At 32.6% G+C, this 24,199-nt stretch overlaps 1 pseudogene; it reads left to right on the top strand.

The window, feature by feature from the left end:
* Positions 1 to 706: 706 nt before the first annotated feature.
* The window catches only part of LOC149559526 (glutamate receptor 2.1-like), a 24,899-nt pseudogene continuing 1,406 nt past the window's right edge, over positions 707 to 24,199 (top strand).

The following is a 24,199-nucleotide window of genomic DNA, read 5'->3' as shown; positions in this document are numbered from 1 at the left end:
GTTGTTCAACATTGGTCTCTGCACAATCAATACTAGTTCAACTAATTGTGACTTTTAGATAAACATTTATAGAATTTCGATCTCTTCCATGACTATACTTTGCTATCACTTTGGTATACTAATGCCTTCCATGTTTATAGAGTGAATTAATAACACTGAATTACACAAACAGAAATGAGAATACCAATCCTCCAACTAAATAAGAAATCCATAGAATACCAGAGTCAAATAATCATTTTGTGTACACATATGTGATGTCATCATACAAGTTGCCACACGTGAAACAAAAGGAAGAATAAAGAGGACCACAAGAGCTGTTTGCTCCCACTAGTTTGTTTACAGTTTTTAAAACTTTGTCAAGACTCTTCTAGAGATTTGAAAACTAGGATAAGAATACAAAGAAAATTTGTTGATTACAAAGAAAACAGTCATCAAGTTCAAATCCTGACAAACGAAAAGTTAACAATGGCTGCAAAATTATAATACATGAATTATTCTGGTCGGTTGGATGAATAGAAAGTTGATCAGTCTTATTATTATTTCTTTATTGATAGAGTCCAGTATTCTGGTCGGTTGGATGAATAGAAAGTTGATCAGTCTTATTATTATTATTTCTTAAATTTCCACGACATTTCTAAGTCTTTGGTGAATATATATAGAGATAGATAGACTGCAGAGCAGAGTTAGAATCAAGGGATTGGAGATGATGAAAAGAGTGCACATATTTCAAGTTATGTGCATTTTAATGGCTTCAAGTTTAGAAGTTGCAGTTCAGAAAGAGAATGTGAATGTAGGGGTGATAGTGGAGTCAACTTCATGGTCAGGAAAGATAGCAAAAACTGCCATGAAGTTAGCGGTAGAAGATGTGAATGAATCTCAAATACTCAATGGCACTGAATTGTGTCTTCTCTTTCAAGAAGCAAAAACACCACTTGAAAACACTTATGCAGGTACACTATTTCTTATGTGCACTTTTGTTCATATGAGCATCATTGTTGGCTTATTTATTTTTCACTTATGAGATGCAAAGATAAATTAAGTAGAAATAATGTCTTTGAATGCTTCTACTCATATGGCTTGGTATTCAACGAATCATAAAAGACCAAATGACTTGAAGAATCAGTCAAACTAGCAAATAAATGTGTTGTTATGGAGTTTTAGTCATTTAAGTTTTGTTATGGATTCTAAGACTATATAATTTAAGTTGTGTCTAATTTTAATGATGGATAAATCTTTTATGGAAGAAGTATCATAGATTTTAAAGATTCTAAGTTTTGTTATGGATTCTAAGACTATATAATTTAAGTTGTGTCTAATTTTAATGATGGATAAATCTTTTATGGAAGAAGTATCATAGATTTTAAAGATTCTAAGTTTTTCCATGGATTTTAAGGCTATTGATTTAAATTCACATATCTACTCTTATTGCTATCTAGTAATTTTTATTTCTATGATTTCTAGTCTGAAAATTAATTATATATAAACTCTTAACTTAGGTGATTTCATATCCACTTTTTTTAATATCTATAATTCACCAAACTATATCAATGAAAAATAAGTTTAAATCATTATGGTCGGTACAAGCCTCCCTAGATACATTAGACATTACCAATATCTAAAATAAACTAGTACAGGCCCTTTTCCCCTCTTCATCCCTCCTCTTTTGCTACTATTGTTTCTGCTAGCCATTTCTATTTCTATGCTTTCTAATCTGAAACTCTAGAGACGTGATTTTATATCAACACTTTTTCAATTTAAAAATACTTCCAAAGTTTATACACCACTGTCAACAAACAATATTTATTGTAAAATGGAAGAAATTATATCATTCATGGGTAAAAGATAATTGATCATTCTATGAAGATCCAAATCTCTTCTTTTTATGTGTTGTAATATACATTGATGTTGAAAGATCTAATTTATTCATTTTTCACTTTTATTTAGACTTGTGAGATATAGTCTTTTGGGTGAATGCAGTTGTTGATCTTCTAGAGAAGGAAGTTGTGGCATTAGTAGAAGTAGCACAAACATCGAAAATTGAACCTTTTTTATCAGATCTCGGAGAGGAAACCATTGTTCCAATTCTCTCACTCTCTGTCTCAAGTCCCACCAACTCCAACCAGTACAACCGATTTCCATATTTTGTTCGTATGGCACATATTGATATCAATTAGATGAAATGTATAGCAGCCTTGGTTAAGTATTATGGTTGGAGAAGCATTGCATTTCTTCACTCAGACAGTGAGTTTGGATCAGGTGTCATGCCTTCATTACGTGATGCCCTTCGAGATCTTGACTCTACAATTGCTTACACCTCAATAATTCCTTCAAATGCACATAGAACAAAAATAAGGGAGGAGCTTCGTAAACTCAAGGAAATAGAACAAAGAGTTTATGTTGTCCACACACCTTTTGATTTGGGCGTGAACGTATTCATGGAGGCTCAAGAGATGGGAATGATGGAGTCTGGTTATGTGTGGATCACAACCCAAGGGTTTACTAGTCTTTGGGATTATGCACTAAATTCCTCTACAATTTCATCTATGCAAGGTCTCCTTGGGATTAAAACCTACATCCCAAATTCTAAAAAGATGAACGATTTTGCTCAAAGGTGGGAACAAGAATTCAGACTTAACAACCCTATGGTGAAAAATGTTGAGCTGAATTCATATGGTTTATTGGCACATGACACAGTTCTAATGATAGCTCAAGCAATCAGAAAGATGGAAAAAAATTCAAGTTTAAATTTTGTGACACCTTCAACTAGTCTTGGAAAATTTGTTAATGCTAAAATCAAGGTATTTCAGGAAGGTAGGAAACTTTTACAAGATATTTTCTTAACAGATTTTGATGGTTTAAGTGGGCGTGTTAAGTTCCATGATGGGGAAATGTATGGTTGTGGTTATGAGGTAGTGAATGTGGTGGGAAAAAGTTATCAAACAATTGGGTATTGGCCATTTAATTCATTAAAGCTATTCAAAACTCCATCTTTTGCTGATCAGGGGCTTCGATCTGTTATCTGGCCAGGTGGGTCTTTCACAACACCTCATGGTTGGGTAATACCAACTAGGTTGAAGATTGCAGTTCCTAGGAAAAGTGGTTGGGAGGAATTTGTGAGTGTAACGCTAGACCCAACAAGTAATGAAACTATCATCACCGGATTCTCCATTGATGTATTTCGTGCTGTTGTCAGAATTGTTGACCCCCAATTGATGTATGATTTCATTCCATACCCTGAGAGTGACATTTATTCTGAAAATTACTCATATGAAGAACTTGTCATGCAAGTGTACCTCAAGGTTAGTTTTTCTTTCAATATTTTTCTTTAAGAAAAAAAAACAAGAAAATCTAGTGATTCAAAACTTAAGCCTCATGATCTAGATTTTAGTTCTTACTTATATGATGAGATTTCAATAGTATCATGTGCAATATGCTATAGATCCTACATCACATATTTTAAATTAAGAAATGATCTTCTACTATACATCATGTTTAAATTAAGAAGTGATCTTCTATTAGACATCATGTTTAAATAAAGAATTGACCTTCTAACCTTATTTTCCTCTTATAGGTGTCATTTTTGTAAGTCCATTAGAGAAATACCAATCAATATTTGAAAATAATGTTCATTTACTTGGCTTTGATAGAAATATGATGCAGTTGTGGGTGATGTTACAATTTCTGCAAACCGGAGTGAAATTGTGGATTTCACACAACCATACACAGAAATAGGTTTAGTGATGGTGGCTCCCATTTCCATAAAGGAGGAAGCCAATAATTCTTGTACATTCCTACTACCATTTACTCCAGCATTATGGGCTACAACGATGGCCTTTCTTATATATACGGGAGTAGTAGTGTGGATCCTTGAACATAAAATCAATCCTGACTTTAGAGGAAGTCCCGCGACCCAAGTGGTCACTATGTTTTGGTATGACACTTATCCTTGTTTCAACATTTATTTCTTTCATTCCTTCATATTTATATTTAGTTTGCAATATAACTCTTTTTTTCTAAAACTCTTACAGGTTTGCATTCTCAGCTATGTTTTATGCCCACAGTAAGCATTTCATTTCCACTCAATTTTTACATGTAGAAAAGTTTAAACAACACATACTCAAATTTTATTTTCTATTTAGTGATGCAGATTGAACAAGCTTAAACAACACACACTAGATTTTGACTTGTGAGTAGCGCACACACACTAATCATTCCCCAATGTCATCTTAAGCATCAAATGGAAAAGCTCTAATTTACGTAGTTTCACACATTAATCATTGACATGTTTAGGTAATCATAATATTTTTCTAATAAAATTAGTATCCTTTCAAATAAACCATTTAATCCTACCGATGAATTATTCCTATTTGAGAAATCAATATGATTTGAGATATACCTTTATTTTTGCACCTATTCATTGGATATATGCATCCTTTAAAGTTTGACATACACATATTCCATATGTACATATTACATTTTGCAGGAGAGAGTATCCATAATACTTTGAGTCGACTAGTTGTTGCAGCTTGGCTATTTGTAGCATTTGTTTTAACATCAAGCTATACGGCTAATCTTGCTTCAAGACTGACTGCTCAACAAATTACACCAATTGTAAATGGGTTTGGTCACTATAAATTGGGGTATCTTAGTTCATATGTTGGGAGCTTTCTAACTCATGGTTCAGGAATGGCCAATATAAATCTACAACCCTTTTCATCCCGAAAGGCTTTTAAGGAGGCTCTATCAAAAGGTGCAAAGAATGGAGGAGTGGATGCCATTTTAGATGAGATCCCATTTGTTCATGCCTTCCTTTCTAGTGAATTTGGCTATTCAATGGTGGGGAGCACATATCAAAGTGGTGGCTTTGGTTTTGTAAGTTCTTTTTCTAAATATGTGTGCACTTTATTGATAATATACTTTTTGGTTTAAGGGTTAATCGGTTGTGATGTTTCTCATATAGGTTTTTCGCAAAGGTTTTCCTTTGGTGCAAGAATTTTCTAAGGGGATTTTAAAGCTTTCAGAAAGTGATGAGTTTGAAAAGCTTAAAACTACGTATTTCAATGATACAATTAATAAGTGTCCTGACTCATCACAAGATTTGAGAAGGTTAGATGTGACAAGTTTTTGGGCATTGTATCTTGTCACAGGAACAATATCATCTTTTTCTTTAATTTTTTTCTTTTTTCAAGCTAATTACTCAAGACAAAAGATTAGGGTGTGCAAATCAATTAAATGTTTTACAAGCTATGTATATCGAGAGAAAGTTTCACCCCAAAAATTCTCATTAGAAATGTTACCAAAGAACAATAGTTCTTTAAATATAAAAGAGAGTTCAAGTGAGCATTATGAATTAGATAAAAGTGTTGTGAGTGATGCAAATCAAAATATAATTACTCAAATGTCCTCCTTTGCAAATCAAGAGATAATAGATAAGCTCTCATCTAGCCCAATCCATGGAGAAAAAGTTGTCATGAGTTGCTCTCTAGATGTAGCCATCACAGAGTGAAGATACAAAATATGAATTGTATTCTTATATAGTAAGATCTAATGTAATTACTTGGCTTACCCTTTTATGGCTCTTGTATTATTTCATCAAAAATATTATAAGCAACTACTGACTAATTATAAATTTCTTTTCTATTTATTTTAGATCTATATTAATTATTTGATAATATTTTAATATAAATTTAAAAGTGGCCAAAAAGAATGTGTTGTATAATTTCATTTTCTTCTTTACTTATGCTTTTAATTTCAAACCTTCTATTAAATTAATCTATTATTTTAAGCTAAAACTTTGTGTCATGTAGTCACTAATTAAAAAAATTGAATAAAATAAATTACCCTTTAAAAATTAAACCTCAAATAACTAGGTAATGAATGTACCATGATTTTCTTTTCATTTTATAAATTTAACTTAGTATTTACTTCAAATCAAATAAAATAACTATTTTAATCAATAAATAACATATTATTTTGATCAAATAAGAATTTATACTAAATAAGAAGTTATTAAAAATAGAATATATCTCAAGAAAGGGTGGCTAGAGATACTTGTGTCCCAAATTATTTTCAAAGACATAAAGAAAGATAGTAAGTAGAAAGATCTACAAAAATGTAATGGGAAGTAAGTTATGACTATTTAGGTTTAAGACATTCAAAATGACAATCCTATGGCTGACAATTTGTAAGGGTCACCCCCTTGTTTGGCTACTACTATATCAAAAAAAGGGGGGGAAGTAGGAGGATCTCAATCATTTGACTTTCTCCACACACCATGAGTTCCATTTTCTTTATACTTCATATATATCCTTTAAATTGCAACCATATGCAATTGAGAAGCAGTTCCATTAACCAAAATAAAGAAATTTTAGTAAAACATTCTAAGCTTTTATTTGTTTAAGTAGTTCATATAAGATTTTTTTTTTTTTTTGATGAAGTTCATTTATAAATTGCATTTGTAAATAAATCACTTAAATAAATATATGCCATACAATGTTAAGACAAAATAGAGAAACACTACACACCAATAGATTCCATTAAAGCTAAAGGACAACTCTCTTTTTTTTTTTTGATATAATACAAAATTGGACCATCCACAACTTGACAACCCACTAAATCTGAAATCAAAATTGCTAAATTGGCCAATACAATAAGAGATGGGGAGGAGGATTCCAATGATGTAACTTTCCTTCTTTATACACCTTGGATCTCAATTTCCCAATATACCATGTTTCCTTAAACATCATATTTATCTTGAATTGTAAATACATATATATAGTTGAAAGCACTTCTACTATATAGAAAAAAACAAAATTACTATGTTCAAAACTTTGATTTTTTTAAGGGCATGTTTAGTTGCTAGAATACAACAGGAATAGAAAGAGAAAATTACAATAGTTTTATATTCTCTATTTCGTAAGCCAAATCAGAATTAAGAATAGGAAAACATATTCCCATTTTCCCTTAAAATGAGCATATGTCCATGCCAAAAAAATATGTTATTAGACTAGGCCATTTCTATTTCCAATCTGATTTTTTCTAATTATATAATTTTTTTAGGTTCATTGTGGTTAGACACATAAGGGTTGCATTAGAAAGGACCCCTAGACAATACAATAAGGGAATGTTTGACAAGCAAACTAGGAATACAGGAATAGGAATACTGTAAGGCCCACACTAGCACCCTATTCTAGATCATGATGAAATAAATATGGTTAGGACTTAATTGAGTTATGATTTACATTTTGTTTTCTTACTAATAATGATTTAAGGGATTCTATAGGAGCCTAATGAAGATTTTGATACTCTATCACATAACATTAGGTTGATAAGATAAGACCACATGGAAATGAGATTTGCAATGTTTAAGACAAGAACCTGACTCTGAGACACTATGAATGATCTACTAGGCTGTTAGGAAGGATAAAATAACATTCAACCTACTAAGAACAACTATGAGCATAGGTTATGATGATAATAGGGTATATGGATATGTTTGAAATTGGTTCTCAATTATTACAACATAATGATTGAAACATGCTGCCAATTTGTTAGGTTAAACCTAGGAAAATCACACAAACCCCTCATAATGTGATAAAGAGATATTGCTAGGAACATCACAATGTTTAACTCAACCTAAAGTTACTAGTTAACCGGTCCACACATTAGTGATTTTCACTTAGGACATATATGTTAAGATCCATTTTATATTGTTGTTACGATTCACTAAAGATGACTTAGAGTTTCATTGTTATGTGAGAAAGAGTTGTGATGATACTCTGATTAAAAATGATTTATAGTAAGAAGGAATACTGTTGATACACATATTCGATATTTCAATGTTTTAAATATTTTATCAGAAGTGATAATGGAATGTTTTGAATATGCACTTAGATGAAAGTTAAATGGAATATGATATTGCAATGTTTTTCTAATAGTACTTAGAATGGAAATGATTAGATGATAATTAATTGTTTATGTTAATGAGAAGTATGAAGTATTGGATCATTGTTGTACGTGTTTGTATGTATCCTATATTATTTTATTGGATTACTGATGTTTAAGTTGAGTGTGCAGGAAAGTTGAACCATGGAAACTTAACAGGGAAACAAGGTATAGACACATGGTTAATGACTCTACCAAGGTGAATCTTTGTAAGATTCGTAAACCTCGTTGTGACGTGCTTAATTCGTGAACGTGTGATGCATATGTGTGGTATGTTTCTCATGTGTAGATTTTGAATGTGTTATGGTGGCATTTTAGTGCATTTTGTGTGTGTCACTTAACACTTGTGCTTGTTATGGAAAATGACATGTTATTCGTCAATGGATCATGTGGCCACCTTGATTTGTGTTATACACCTCCATTGAGAAAGTTGATGACCACCTTAGTTAGAAGGGGACAAGGTTATCACCTTTGTAAAAGAAATTTGAAATTTGAATTACCTAGCTTTAGGAGGGTCATAAAGTAACTTTAAGGCCAAGTGTGATTAAAATTAACCTTACCCATGTTAGTACTATAGGTTAGGGGGTTATTAATGACCTCCATTGTGTCTAGTGGACTTAGGAGACCCCATGAAAGTGACATTCTTCATTAAATCCGAAAATAAGGTTATAAATAGAGGCATGGCTAAACAAAAAAAACTTACTTGGCAACTCTCTACCTTTAGAGACAAATAGGGTTTGAAGAAGAGGGAGGGAGCTCTACTACAAGTATTCATTACCTTGCTTGGAGGAAGGTTGGTATCATGATCCATGAAGTCTCTTCATTTTACATGTAGGTTAGAAATGGTGTTTTACTTCATGATGGGATTGTGGTGTCTTGTGGTGTCTTTGTGAATGGATCTTGTTGTATGTTGCATGTGGGTGGTGTTGTGTAAGTCTCTCTTGAATTTTTTGTTCATGTTATATGTCTTGTGAATTGGGTGTGAGGCATCACTCACCCTTGGGAGGGAAGAGATGCTTGGGGTGAAGGGGTTAGTTGGGCTCACACACGGAGTTGAGGAGTTCTCCCTTGTGTGGAGATGGTTGAATATGTTTATGGCATGCAAATTATCTAGCTCACTTGCATCTTGGGAGGTATAAGGTGGTATGAGAAAGGGAGGATGTTGATTGCCCCGAAAGGGCATTGTGAGGTGTTGATTGCCCCGAAAGGGCATTGTGAGCATGTTGATTGCCCCGAAAGGGCATTTTGATATTGAAAAGATGTGAATTTTGAAGGCTATGCAACCCTCCTCATGATGAGAGCCCACCTTCACCTGTTTCTTGATTCATTTGTTGAATCTTTGTGCAAAGCCTTGGGATGGGGTGTGTTAAGAGTATATTGTGTAATCCTGTCAATTTTATTGTGCATATGCATGGCATGTGAATGTGAAGCATGAAACTGTTTATATCTTGTTTCCCTGAGCTCAGTGGGTGGCCTCCTTGAGGCCTAGGTTGGGAGGTGAGCCTCCATGGTTCCCATTTTGTCTTTCTTTTGCAGGTTTTCACTTGAGGAGTTGGAAATTTGATGGTCAAGAAGTTCATTATTTGCTTAGTGTTGACATGAAGGGATGAACTCTTTCCAATGAGAAGCATTCTTGTGTAGCAATATGTTGTTAGTGGACTCTTGTAGAGAGATTTTGAGGTATCTTGTTGTATAATTCTCCTTTGTATATTGTGAGTAAGGTCTCCATCACCTTGTGATTATTTGGAGTTGTGTTGATGTTGGTTGTCATTGATTAAGTTCGTATGTGTTGAGGAAGGAATTTTGAATCCTAATATATCTTGAATGATGCACTGCACTCTATCTCCTTGATATCCCCATCTTTTCCAATTTTCTGTAAGGAGAACATTGCATGAGGTGTTTAGATTAGAATCTTTGAATATGAGCATATTAAGAAGAAGAAGCAAGTTTCCTTTTAGATATTAACATGATGCAATATATAATCCATCATTGTGATGATCTCTATGTCATCAGATTGATTAGAGACCTTGTGATCAATTATAATTCTTATATAGAGTGGAACACATGCACAGATAGGTAGAAACATTGTTTAAGCTTTTCTCCATACCATGGAAAGGATTTGTTTTGTTCTTGAATACTAGATGTTTAAAAGATTCATACAGAACTTATATCTCTTTGTAATGTTCATGAGAATTATTAACCAGGAATTCATAAGAGATTCATGTGGATTTTGATGGAATTGCAATAGTTGATCATGTTGAGTATGATGCATAATAGAATGATAAGTTAATATCATTAAGAATTTACCTTAAACTAAAAAGTAAGTTCCAAAAAAATATATATATAGGAAAGGCCTGTAGAAGCACATATAACATTCTAGAAATTGTATGGCAAACAAAAAAAAACAGCCCATACTATTACAGACTAATAAAATAATGAATCTTCAATAAAATAACAATATATGGTCAGTCAAGTAAAATTTTCCAAAAACTCCTAGTTAATAAGATTCTAACTTAGTCTTTATAAGATGTGACTTTATATTTCCTATAAATAAAATAACAAAAAAATATTAATTGTTATAAGCAACTCAAAGCCCTGACACAATAAATGTGAAAGGAAAATATATGCATTGTTTATAGGTTACCCCAAACTAAACTTGAGATGATATAACTCAACACAAAACAAAAAAAGGACATTAAGATGACCCAAGTGGGGGTGGTCACATCCCCTCTCCTCTCCCTAGGTCGAATGGAGGCAAAATGCAAATCATATTTATGACATAAGTCAACTAAATCAAACGTACCTCAAGTCTTGGTGCAGATTCCATCATATCTTGGGCGCCTTCCTATTCACCAAATACATTAATGGTGGTGGGTGATCTAACAATTTTGAAATCCTCCTTACCTTATGATCTAAACCTAAACCAAGCACGTGGCAGCAAACTTCTAAGGGGGGGGCGACCATCAAAAAGGTAAGTAAGGGTTATAAAATGTAAAAAAAAAAAAAAAAAAAAAACAAGGTCTTCTCTTAATCATGTCTTTGTCCTTTTCTCCCCATAGGCGCCTAGCCCTAGGCATGGGGTGTGAAAATTAATGAAGCCTCTTTCCCCACTCACGCCTAAGAATAAGAAAAAAGGGCAACGTCTATACAGCCACAAAAATGCAGTTCCATACGAAGGAGAGGACTTAGTTAATTTTTTAAAAAGTTAGAAAAACCAATGTAAAGGAAGTCCATTTTCGTGGCTGTATAGCCACGGGCAAAACAAAGGTCTTGCACATGCTGCAAGAAAACCATGCAGATTTGAAAAGTTTAAGTGGGTAAACAAAACAAAAAAATACTTCCAAGCTATATCCTAGGGGGTAGGCAATAACATAGAGCCTATGATTATAAATAGATGATTAAAATAAGAAGGTTGAAGTCCTTAATATCAAGTCACAAGTGGGGTAAGTGGTTATGCTAAATTATGTGGATTGTTAGTTTAGAATAAATAGGAATAAAGTGTTATCTTGAGACATAAAGAAATATAAGAAGGAATGTTTACATAAAGGGGATAATATTGTTAGGATATCAATATGTAGTAAACTTACATAATGTCATTCTATTTAATTTTATGTGACTTGTACCTAGGGAAGATACTAAACAAGACTAGAGAGGAAAACATATAGTGGTATTAAGGGTAGTATAATTACCTAAATATAGCAGTCAATATATTTATAATCTAATTATATGTTGTTATTTGCATAACATTAATTTAACTATATGTTGTTACTATTTACTTAACATCAACATAAGATTTCTAGAGGAAGTAATTATTATATTAGTGGTAGAAATATAATATTGTAAGCAATAATATAAAAGATGTGTAGGAGGTCAAATAAAATATTTAAAGTAATGAGCAAATTATAATAACAACTAGCAAATGAAATAATGCTAGAAATGGCAATGTCAATGGATAATTTAGTCTTGAAAACCAAAGATTTCATATTGATCATATTCTTAAATTTTCCTTAGACCCCTACCATTATAATGCCACTACGCTAAGCTCCACTAGAACATCCCATAGCTTATGTCTAGTCCAAGAGATGGAAAGTTCACTACCATTGCACCTTGTACAGTGTGGCATTAAACACCCGCCACTCTCTTTTCCTTCTTAGGTCAAAATATGATCGTGTCATTATTGTCTCCCTCTTTTAAAAAAAAAATTTATTGGTTATGTTCTTGTTATGATTTCACCTTGTGAAAATTATGGCATTACAAATACCTATTTCAGGTTTGTTATTCCAGAAATATAAAAATGGAATACATATTCCTATTCTCTATTTCATTCACCTAGAATTTACAAAGACAACAAAATCCAAAAAAATTATTAAAAAAACTTACGAGCTTTCATGGGTTATCTCAGTGTCTTTTCTTCTTATATTTAAATTTATCATTGAAATCAGAGGTCGTCGTCTTCATTCCAAATTTCAAAACCAAATCAATTCATGTTTGATACTAGATGAAATAAATTAAAAATGAAAATCTCCTGTCTGGATTAAAACAGGTTCTCAACGTTATTCACATTTTAAACTAACTTAAAATGCCATTCAAATTATGCACCGTCTGACTTTGTCACAATTTTCTTCAGCCTTCATCGACCCACGTACACTGTCTTTGGCATTTTTCAGTAAATGCTACACACCCGTATCAGAGAACAAAAATCCCTACCTTCGAACTAGAGAAGCTATGTACAAAATGTGCAGTTCTATTTTGAGCACCCAAAAAAAATGAGCCGGGGGATTTTGGATGGATCAAAAAAAATTTAGTTTTTGACAAAGTATTTAGGTGGAATAGGAATAAGTATTCCAATTCCACCTATTTAAGGAAAATTGAAATACTCTTTTTTTTGACATAAAATGGAATGTATATTCTTATTGTATGCCTATTCCTAATTCCTGCTTGTCGCACCCAAATAGAGAATACAAATTTTGAGGAATAGACAAATGCCTATCCCAGATATTCTGCTTGCCAAACGAACCCTAAAACTCTGGCAATAAATCTTGATTGTTATTGCTCCTACAGATAATACCCACCATTTTCATCCTTACAAATAGAGATGGTGTTCCGACCCACAAGTTGTTCTGTATCAAATATAGATCTTTTGATCTCTCTCATGGCGATCATCCAGCTTGAGCATTGCTCCCATCCGAAAGAATATAGAGGGCAGCTTTATCAATATCATGTTAGACTCTTGCGGCGACAATTCCATTCTCACCTGCCTCCATAAATATCTGTGCATATCACGAAGTACAATGGTATCCCCTGTCTGGTTTTGAATAATAGTCTGCTGATCCCAACCACTCTTCTCTCCATTCTCACAAGTTGTTGCACTCTGTTTCAATCTCCACAAATTAAAGCACGTTTTTGAACGCTCCTTGGAACACTCCTTGCACAATTAGCTCTCTGGACCTTCTATCAAATTGGAGCCGATTCAAAATTGGATCTGATATCGAATTGGGTTTTAGCAGAGAACAAACCAACAAGAGTAGAAAATGATCATGGGGAAAACAAACAAGAAGGCAGTGAGGGCCCCTGGATCACCCAGCTAGTAGCTCCAACACGTCAATGCAATTGAAGCATATCCTGCAATCCCATTTGTCTTGTTGCAGATTATCAATAATGAACGCATTTGAGTATGCTGGTGGACAAATTTTAGTAATGAGAATCATTTTGTTGTTTTGATCTTAAATATGATCATGGAGATTTTTTTTTTATGATTGAGTATTTATTGTGTATCACTTTTTTATTAATTTTTTATAGTACTATTTTTTAAAATATTGAACTAATGTGAGTTTAACAAGTGACTTTGTAGAAATGAGGCAAGTCAATTCATCAAGTAGTGGCTATGCATGTCACATGTCATGGTATAGTATGATATTTATTATCAGTTTTTTCTTTACTTGTTAGTGTTGTGTCATTGTGATATTGCTATTAGGATTTTAACTGTGTGATTTTGAGTCAAACTCATTGACCCATGTTTCATGAGTAGTGATTCAACATGAATCCATCTCTCATGAGAATAAATGGAACACTTAGTACTCATTGGATCTAGGTGATGCTCACAGGGGTGAAGCACCAAGACTTTCTGAGAGGTCACCCATCCCAGTACTACTCCAGCCTTAGCATGCTTAACTACAGAGTTTCCTCCATGGTTAAACCCAAAGCTTGCAACCCCATTTTCAAAACCTTCACCAAGTGTTGTGCCTTATGAACCATTCATTATAAAGCCCCTTAAGCTCATCAATTGATACGTCATGTCCGCACCCTGTCACTTTGTACATCATTTAGCTCTTAATATTGATGTTGTGCTAACTTTTAACACTAATTATTTTCCTCTTTATACTGACGCTATTGTGCTAACTTTTAAACATTAAAAAATAATTGCATTCCTTATAACTAACTTTATTTTAATTTCAAGTCATATAAATAATTTATCTAATAATTTTAACTTAACTTTTTTTTGATTTAGAATTAAGTTTTATAATTTAAAAAATAAAGATAAATTAAAGATTGAGTTTATATATTAAGGTGGTTAAATTTTGATATAATTTTTTTTAAAAATGAATGAATAAATTTAGTGAGACTTTATATTTATATTAATATTAATTAGTTCAAAAATGGCACTCAAAGAAAAGAACCAAAAAGGAAAAACTTCGATCATTGTCCAATATAAAAAGGATGCAGAAGAAGAAAGTTTGCATCTAAAGAGAACATCTATCAACACTAATGATTCTTGACATTGTGAGTCCCAAATCTAGAACATTGTGATTACAAAAGAGCCCAAAACTCATATGAAGACACTTATTAATCCAGTCATTATTTGGTGTTGGTAGAAAACACCAAGAGCCAAACCAAAAACTAATATAAAATTTTTCATCATTGATCTTCACCCAAAATTTCAATTGAGATAATAGTAAAAAGCCATCCAATGCAAGTGCAAGCTAGGACCCTAAACTACATACAATATCTCAAAAGAACAAGTGAGATCTATAAAAGTAAAACATTTGAAATCACAAACTTGTGTCACCCTTTTGTAAAGGAAAAGGCTAACAAAAGTATAACTATTCATTTTCAATGACATAAAACTAATATTATTATTTTGAATTTCAAAATGAAGTAAAAGAATGAAACATGCAAAAATGGATGAAGTTTAAGATTATATTTTTTAATAATTATTTGGAATAATAATTGATATATTTTCCTAATTTTTATAGATAATTTTTTAGTTCCTAAAAAATGTTGAAAATTAGGGGTCTAGTTCCCACCACAAAAGTATATGGAAAAAAACATATTTCCCTATAATCTCAGACTATGTTATAGATAACATATGTAGCTAAAACAACTGGGTGGAGTGATGGGCAGGAAACAAAGCGGGTCTAGAGTTTTCAAGCTGGGGGTTTCTTGTAGAGGCAGAAGTGTTGTAGGGGTGTCTGAAATTGGTGAGGGGGAAGATAACGATGATGATGAGGATGATGAGGCACTTGGCAGTGAGGGAGTTTGTTTTTGTGAGATTTTGGTGGAATTTTCCCTGTTGGATCTGGCTATCTTATTGTCGCAGTGCTCTCTATTTTTTGGTTTGAAGGCAAGTGTTTTTTAGACACATCATCTTGCTCTTGGGTGGTGCACTTTAGCTAGGAGTTTTTTTCCATTGGGTTGGAACTCATGTTGGATGTGGCTTTCATTGTTTGAGAAGGATGTGCAGAGATTGGGGTCTGGTCTCGGTACCATTCCTACTGGTGATAGGTTCCTCCAGGGTGTCGCTCTTTGTTGGGGCTAGCTTTCTTTTGAGGGTTGTTGTCTAATTTTTGTGAAGGTTGGATCCGTCCTTCTATGACTATGGGGAGAGAGGTTCTCTCCTAGATTTGTAGCTAGTTGTGATGGTAACATGGGCAAGGTTGGGGGTATTGGATTTCAAAGCTTGTTCCAAGGCTTTCATTCTCCCTGGTTCATCTTACCTTGGAACAACATTATTTGGATCAAGTCTTTTGGATGATGTGTCTTCCCAAGCTCTGGTGGGGAGTTTAGCTATCTGCATGGTACTCCTTATGCTGGTAAAGACTAGGTTGGGATGGTTCCTTACCTCCTCCCTATGCTAGATGTCATGATGGGTTGCTACGTATGGGGCAATCTTGGGTTGTGGAGGCTCATGCTGCTTGTGTCTCTTGGGCATTACTGGTTTCAAGCATTAGGTTCTTGGGCCTTTATGCTAGTTGATCAAGCTTGGGTTCCCCGAATAGTGGGTGGTTGGTTCTTGTTGGGAAGGCTCTGCGTTGTCTTCTCATCATGAGTAAAATGATGTTACAGAGGTGGTGGGCTTGGATTTTTGTCTTTACTCCTTCTCGCATGGCTTCTATGGAGGTGAAGCTATCTCCTATTGAGGTGGAGATCTAGTGTGAGTTGCTGGTTGTGGAGGAGACTTCTATTGAGGGGGACATTCTCAAGGCTACTACTTTTGATAGGTTGGGGAGTTGGTGGTTCCATCTTCCTAACCTTGATGTTTGGTTCCTTGTTGGGAGGGCTCTCCATTGTCCTATCATTATGAGTAAAATGTTGTTATAGAGGTGGTGGACTTGGATTTTTTGTCTCAGCTCCTTCTTGCATGGCTTCTATGGAGGTGAAGCTATCTCCTATTGAGGTGGAGATTTGGTGTGAGTTGTTCGAGACTCCTATTGAGAGAAAAATTTTCAAGGCTATCGCTTGTGATAGGTTGGGGGGTTGGTGGCTCCACCTTCCTAACCTTGATGTTTTGATCTTCTATCCCCCTGTTTCTATTATGGGGGACCTTTTCACTATTGAGGTGGGAAAGAAGACTGTTGTGAGGTTGAAGATCTTTGAAAGTGCTAGCTTGGGAAAGGGGCCAAGATGGTTATGGATCTCTGGTTCTAATAGAGAAGAAAGGATAGGTAGGTTGCTAACTTGTTTAGTTGTTCAATTGTTATGGTGAAGAAAGGACCTCATTCTTCCTGATTCTTGTCTTCTTGTGATTGGATGTATGCTGGAAGTTTTAAAGGGCTCATCCAAGTCCTTGGTTCTTGTTTTTGGTTATGTTTCACAGCGTGTATGGGGGCTTGTCCCAAGGTGTGTCATTCTTAGACCTGTGTCTTTGATAGAGGTAAGTTTATATTGTAGACCCTTGGTGATCTTGGATTTGGCATTAGGTGCTATTAATTCTATTTAGTAGTATCTAGTGTGAGTTGTTTGTACCACATGCCAACACCGTCTTACTGCTTTTCTTAATAAAAAACATATGTAGCTAGAAAAATCAAAAATAAAAATTGGCTTTAGACATATATTTTCTCTTTTATAATGATTCAAATATCAACTCACCTAAAATTAATAGTTTTCATCTCCTACCACATTTTTCAAAACAAATCTATTCTAATCAAAAGAAAAATTATACATTCTAGAAGAGGACTCTCTTCTATAGAACGTCATATAATTTTAAATTTTTTTCATATGATTTAATATTATTTTCTTTCTCAAAATCAACACCTTTTCAAGTCTTAAAATACGTGCTTATAAATTTTTTTAATTACAATATAGTACATCTAATTAAAACACTATAGAATCTATATGAGAATATTCCTAACTTTGAGCTCTATAAAATGGTGTTTATATGTTATTAAAAAAAAATCATAAAAAATAGTAAGAGTTATTGAAATGCCACTTTTCTGAAATAATTTTAATTTTTTAGTATTTGGATACAAACTAGTATGAAACATGCATTTAATAGACATTTCCAATTGGAAAAGTGTAAGACCATATATAACATAGCTACAATGAATTTATCTAGATCATATGTTTTAACAAAATTGGTTTTTAGATAGAAATACTCAAATTCAGTTGTTCTGATAAGTCAGCCTAAAAGGTGACACAACTTTCTACTTTTACCCAACAATGATTTTCTATCAAATAATATTTGAGAAGGGCTCAACAAGATTCTAAGAATATTCTTAAGTCATAATAATAACTAGGTTGGGGAAATCAAGGAGATTAGGTGGGGAAAGTAAAGAGTTAATACAAACCCCATCAGTACCCAAATTAGTGAGACAATAAGCTAATATGTTGCCTTCTCTACAAGTATGCATAATGTAACATTCATATATTGAATCAAGAAGAGACCAGACTTGATGAAATATAACATATGGACCAATTATACATATGATGTTTAATACATGCATTAATAATAACGGTTGAATCCTCTTCAACAGGTAACTTAAATATAGATATTGATTTTGCAAGTTCCAAACTAAAAAGAAAGACCATGATTTTAAATTTTATTAGTTATTTTCATATTTTTATTTCTTCAATAATTTTAATTATATATATATAATTAAATTAAATAATAAATAAAAATAAGTTAATTTTGGTGAAGTAAATATTATGAATTAATATTTTTTAATTTTTTATAAAAATATGTTAAAATCTTACAAATGAATTTGTATTACTTAATTATAAATGAACTAATAAATTATAATAAAATAATAGAATATAAGTAGAGTATATATTTTTGTCAAAAATGATTCTACATTCATAAATGTAAATCATTATAATCAAAATAAATATAATTTTAAAATAAAGATGATATGATGAATAAATATAAATAATATGTTTCCTTATATGTTAATATAAATGATTAAAAACCTATTAAAAGTTAATAGTGAGATGCATAAACTTAATTTAACTTAATAACAAAAAAATATTTTAATGAAGAAAATATAAATTATATAAAAAAGACAAATAAATATTATTATAAATGTTGTAAAATAATAAAAAATATTATATTCATTAATTATATTTATTTTTAGTAATATATATATTTCAAAAAAGATAATTCTTTTATCTATAAGTTAAAAATATATTTTAAAACGATATTGTAAATTTATTTTCTTTATTCTTATTTTTATATCATAAAATATTACTTATATTCACAATGTTCTTTTAAAAAAATTAGTTTTCAGTATATTTTTTATTAACATAAAATTTATAGTTTAAATATTATCATACATATTTTTTTACAAAATGAAAAAATATTTCAAATATTTAAGAAATTAAATATTGAAAGCATCTATTAAATTATAGAGTTTTTTAATTAAAAAATGTACAACATTTAACCAAGTTAAGATATTTTATTTTTGGTTAGTAATAGGCATTTTATTAATGAAAAGGATTAACACATCTACATAACTTCATTATAATAAAAAGTTCAATCCATCTGCAACTCCTCAGCTCACCATAATAAAATTAGACTATCTAGACTACCCCATAGTAACATTCACTACTAATAAAACATTTATCCTATCACTACATAATAGTTCTACACATTCAAATTGTTCATGATTTAAGAGAGAAACAATAACATTGGTGAAACAGACTTGTCCACAAACAATAACAAAACCAACTTTTATCAAAAGAGACACTGGTCTCCACATGATTTAATCATTACTGGGCTACTGCAATCATACCCACCAGTTTCCTCTTTCACCCCATATTTTCAAAACCTACAATGCTATCCTTTCTACATATAACCTCTATGTTGTCATTCGGGTGGTATTTTGTTTTTCCATGCTAGCAACACCATCCATCATAGGAAGAAACCATAGTTCAAATTAACAAAAAGGTCAAAAAACAAACCACTACTTTTTAAACTTATTCCACCATCTATGCATCCCTTCACCTATAGCTGCACATCATTGATAGGGCACATCCCTTAAAATAGCACTAACATCTTTGTTCCCACATTGCTCCACTCACTTCTACTCCTCCTTCACTCTTTTCCATGCCTCCTCAGTGCATTGAAATATCAAGGGCTTATCCACTTTTTCTCTCTAATGAAGAAATGAAACATATTTGTAACATCACCCTTCATCCTCACTTAGAAAGAATTCACTCAAATCTGCACCAACCCCAAGAATGAACCATTCCACAATTGATTCCAAATCACCAAGTAAATCTTCCTCAAATTGGGCTCATGTTATCCTATTGAATTCTTGGGAACTCTCATTCAAATCTAAACCCCACACAACAAAAATTGAAATGACATTCAGATTTGTTCTTCTTTTTATAGCCCTCATTTGAAACTACTCCCCAATCACAACAATAATAGCTGAAATATCCCTTCTATTTTATATTTCAGCAAACCCTTCACCCTCTCCCAACTTGTCGAGCATTTGAAGGATTTCATTTGTCTTTATGAATCAACTAAAAATGATGCCTCCATGGTTTTTGTAACAAACATCATACACAATGTACTGCCAATAAAGCACTCCCCTTCCCATAGAAAGGAAAATCATATTAAATGGTTATAATTATGCCATGTTAACTGAGAAGCACTCCAGAACTCTCATGCTCAATAAATAACATCATATATATCCTTAATCATTATTAATCACCTTTTTGTCATCTTGTAAACATACTCATTTCAAGCCACTAGGTTACGATCATCAAAATATCTCTGTATTGCTAAATCCATTCCAACTGCAATCATAACACTTCAACAAACCTATTAGAGATTGCAAAGACTAAAATTTTGAAATCTGTATTTATCCATAACAATATCCCTATAGTCCTCAAAAATAATATCAGCAATTTCCTTGAAGGAAGTAGCCCAATTGGCCAACTTCACCACCTCATTATTCCCTTCTTTATATGTATGGCTAATCAAGTAACTAATAAAGTATCCACCTAAAAGTTTATTCCCTCAATTAAGTTTTCTATATGTTAGGCTTGAGAATGACATTTCTTTAAAGCTTCCAAAATGATCTTAGAGTCCTCTTCTATATGACTATTACTCAAGCCTAATTTTCACCCTAATTCCACTGCTAAAGAAGCCACCTACACTTCTTCCATATTATCTATGCCATTTGATAATCTCATGCTCCCATAGCTAAGATATCTCCCTTGAAATTTTTAGAAATTGTACCTGAACCTGCTATGCTTGGATTTCCTTTGATTCCCAATCAAAATTTATCTTAATCGAATCTACAGTTGGTAGATTCCATACAACATCCTTTCTACAAAAAATTGGTTTCATAGGGATACTTCCATTGTCTCTCTCATTCACCCAAATCCCAATCACTATCTTTGATCCATACTATCCTAAACGAAGAAAAAAACCATGTTTAAATGCACATAGGAAGTGAATGCTCCCATAATTCTTCAATTTCCCTATGAATTCTATTCCAAATAAAATCTATCGGCTCTAACTCATCCTGAAAGATCCTTCTATTTCGCTCCTTCCCCAATTCCTAAATGACTATAGAGGGGCTAATGGTCAATATTTTTAAAATTTTCATCTTGTGGAGATGCATAGGATAGCATTGAAAAAGGCTCTACAAATTATTTGGAAATGGAATAAATCAATTCACTAGTAAATTTAGGCCTAAATTTTGATGTGAAAAGGTCAAAATTTTGACTAGAGTTGGTTGATAAGGTGACTAAACTTATCGTTAGTCTTTTTTAGTTGATTTTTTGACACAGACATTTTGCGTCAAAATTTCAACTTCATAAAGGTGGACTCATCAACATGAATTGTAATGCCCCGCCAAGGGATCCAAAGAATTAATCTAAAATTTCACAAAGTTTGCCAAACAATTTTTTTTAAAACATGAAATATAAACCATTCACAACTTATACATAGTAACAGAAGCAATAGCAACAAATCAATAAAAGTAAACATAACATACATAATAGGTTACATTTTTTATGGATCCCTTAACGTTGAATCACATCTAAATTAACTATTCATCTAACATCACATCCTTAGCAATGATACATCCAATGTTCTCAAATTACATTTCTGATTGCACAATCATCCACTGCACATACCACAGGTTATGAAAAGCCTAGAAGAATATACATCTATGTAAATAAACTACATCATCATAATAACTCTAATCCATGATGCAGTAACATAAATGAAACCATAATCCATACATGATACATCATCGTAGAAGATACAAACATCATAAAAGATCAAACATAATAAACTAAGTGCACTATTCCTCCCAACCGTTAATAGCATAATTAGACCATCGTGGTCCCTAGCCATCCCTCCTTACGTAACATTCCAAATCACTAAAAAGATCATCGGTATTAACATAGTAGGAATGTCACACCTAAATCATACTACATCATATGTAGAAAGTAATCTAACATGCAAGTAAAGCATAAGATAACATCATCTAACATATGCAAATCATCAATATAAAAAAATATATTAGTAAATACATCCATCATAAGGTATATTACCTATCATAATGATCCAAGAAAAGAATGAAGATAAATACCAACCAAGAATACTCTAGCCATGGTGTCTCGGACGGATCTCAAATGATAAGAGTGAAAAGAACACTACCACCCGACCGTGTGGAACCTAAGTGGTCCACTCCCACCGTGCTGAGGAGATAATCTCAAGTTCCAAACAAGCTATCCAAAATACTTAGCATAAATCTCTATAAGTCTAGGAATTCCTAAAAGTATACTAACTCAAAGGTTCCAATCACAAAACCGACATCTAGTTCCCAGAGGCACACAATGACATGTAGGAAACCTACTATGCAAGCGGGAAAGTGTCATCACATATATCATGTACAAGTTACCCTGGTAGTTAGCTAAACTCCATGGGTCCATACTGATCCTCATGCGGCCACTAGTATCCTCTCATACTGACGAGGCATACAATGGAATGCAAGGTCACAAGCATGCATTCTCTCTACTCCCATCCTAGTCTTTACAAGCACTCGAGGCATGGGCGAGAACCAAAACAATTATCTTTTTAGGTTCATTTAATCCCCATTTAGTGTGTAAATGTTATCACTTATTAACCAAACTTACAATGAGTTACCCTGGCAGCCACTTAGGGCTCCGGCCCCCATTGCAAGCCACTTCTTGACACTACAAGTAGATAACCTACCCTAGGCTCATGGAATCATAAAATGACCCCAGTCCTATACGAGCGACTGGAAAGAAATACCAAAATATAATCCACAATAAGAATCATCAAATATCCATGATAAAAGCATCAAATATCCATAATAAGAATCATCAAATCTCCATGAGCATCTGGAAAAGCATCAATAGAAAATCATGACCACAACAGTTCTCTATTGGCAACTGAAGGCATCACCGATAATCAAAAGTATCCATTGGTTCTCAATAACCAAAATATATCTCAAAATAGATCACAATATCCATTGTTTCTCAACAAGCAACCAAGAATGTCTCAAAATAAATCACAATATCCATTGGTTCTCAACAAGCAACCAAGAATATCTCAAAATCATACTGATCAAAGACTCCAAAATGGTTGAGTCAAACATGTCACAACATGAAATCATCAAGAAATAAATCAACATTTTAGTCCCATCATGGCGACTAGAAAATAATCTTAGGATAACTGATCGATGACTCAAAAATGGTTAAGTCAAGTGTCTCATACATAAGAATCTCAACTATAACAATTAGTAATTACAAACATTTCATAGAGCATTCCATCACATACCATGGTTAGGTTTATAAAGATAGAGACCAAATAAGATCAACATGCCATCACATCTCATAAACCCACGAGCCTCTGGTAACAACCTAAGATTGGTCAACACTAGTCAACCCAAAAACTCAAAACAAGAAGCATATAGAATACACAATGCAGACACATGTTTTGGTTTACTAAAATCACATACTTGAATTAAGTCTAGAGGTTTCCAGTTTTCTATTTGCAAATATACCTCAAGTATCTAAGTTTAATCATTTGACCTACAAATCAACCCATTTGTTTTCCCGATAGCATTATCTTTCTATTATTTTAAAATAATATTCTAAGAATAGCTTAAGGGTAAATACTTTACTCATTAAATTGATCATCATTGACCTTTAATTAACTTGTTCTCTTTATTTAACTATGATCCATATTCTAATTGATTAACTCTTCTTTAATATTACTTCAACTTTTCAACATAATCAAAGGATCATTATTCATTTAAATTATAAGAGAGCCAATTATCAATCTTCGAATAAGAAGATTATAACTTTATTAAAATGATCAATTAAATCAATAAATTAACATAAGTACACAATCCATGACCTTTTAACATTCTAATAGTTCTGAATTAAATATTACTAAGTCTCACCAATAAAATATCTAAGGTCATTATTATTAGAATAAGACTTATCAATTTCGATATAAATACTTAACATCTTTACTAAAAGAATTGAT

The sequence above is a fragment of the Cupressus sempervirens genome, chromosome 5, assembly GCF_028749045.1.
Source record: "Cupressus sempervirens isolate cs-2001-9-10 chromosome 5, ASM2874904v1, whole genome shotgun sequence".
In the NCBI taxonomy this organism is placed as follows: Eukaryota; Viridiplantae; Streptophyta; class Pinopsida; order Cupressales; family Cupressaceae; genus Cupressus; species Cupressus sempervirens.
The sequence above is the reverse complement of the archived record's forward strand: the minus strand, read 5'-3'. Positions and strand labels throughout refer to the sequence as shown.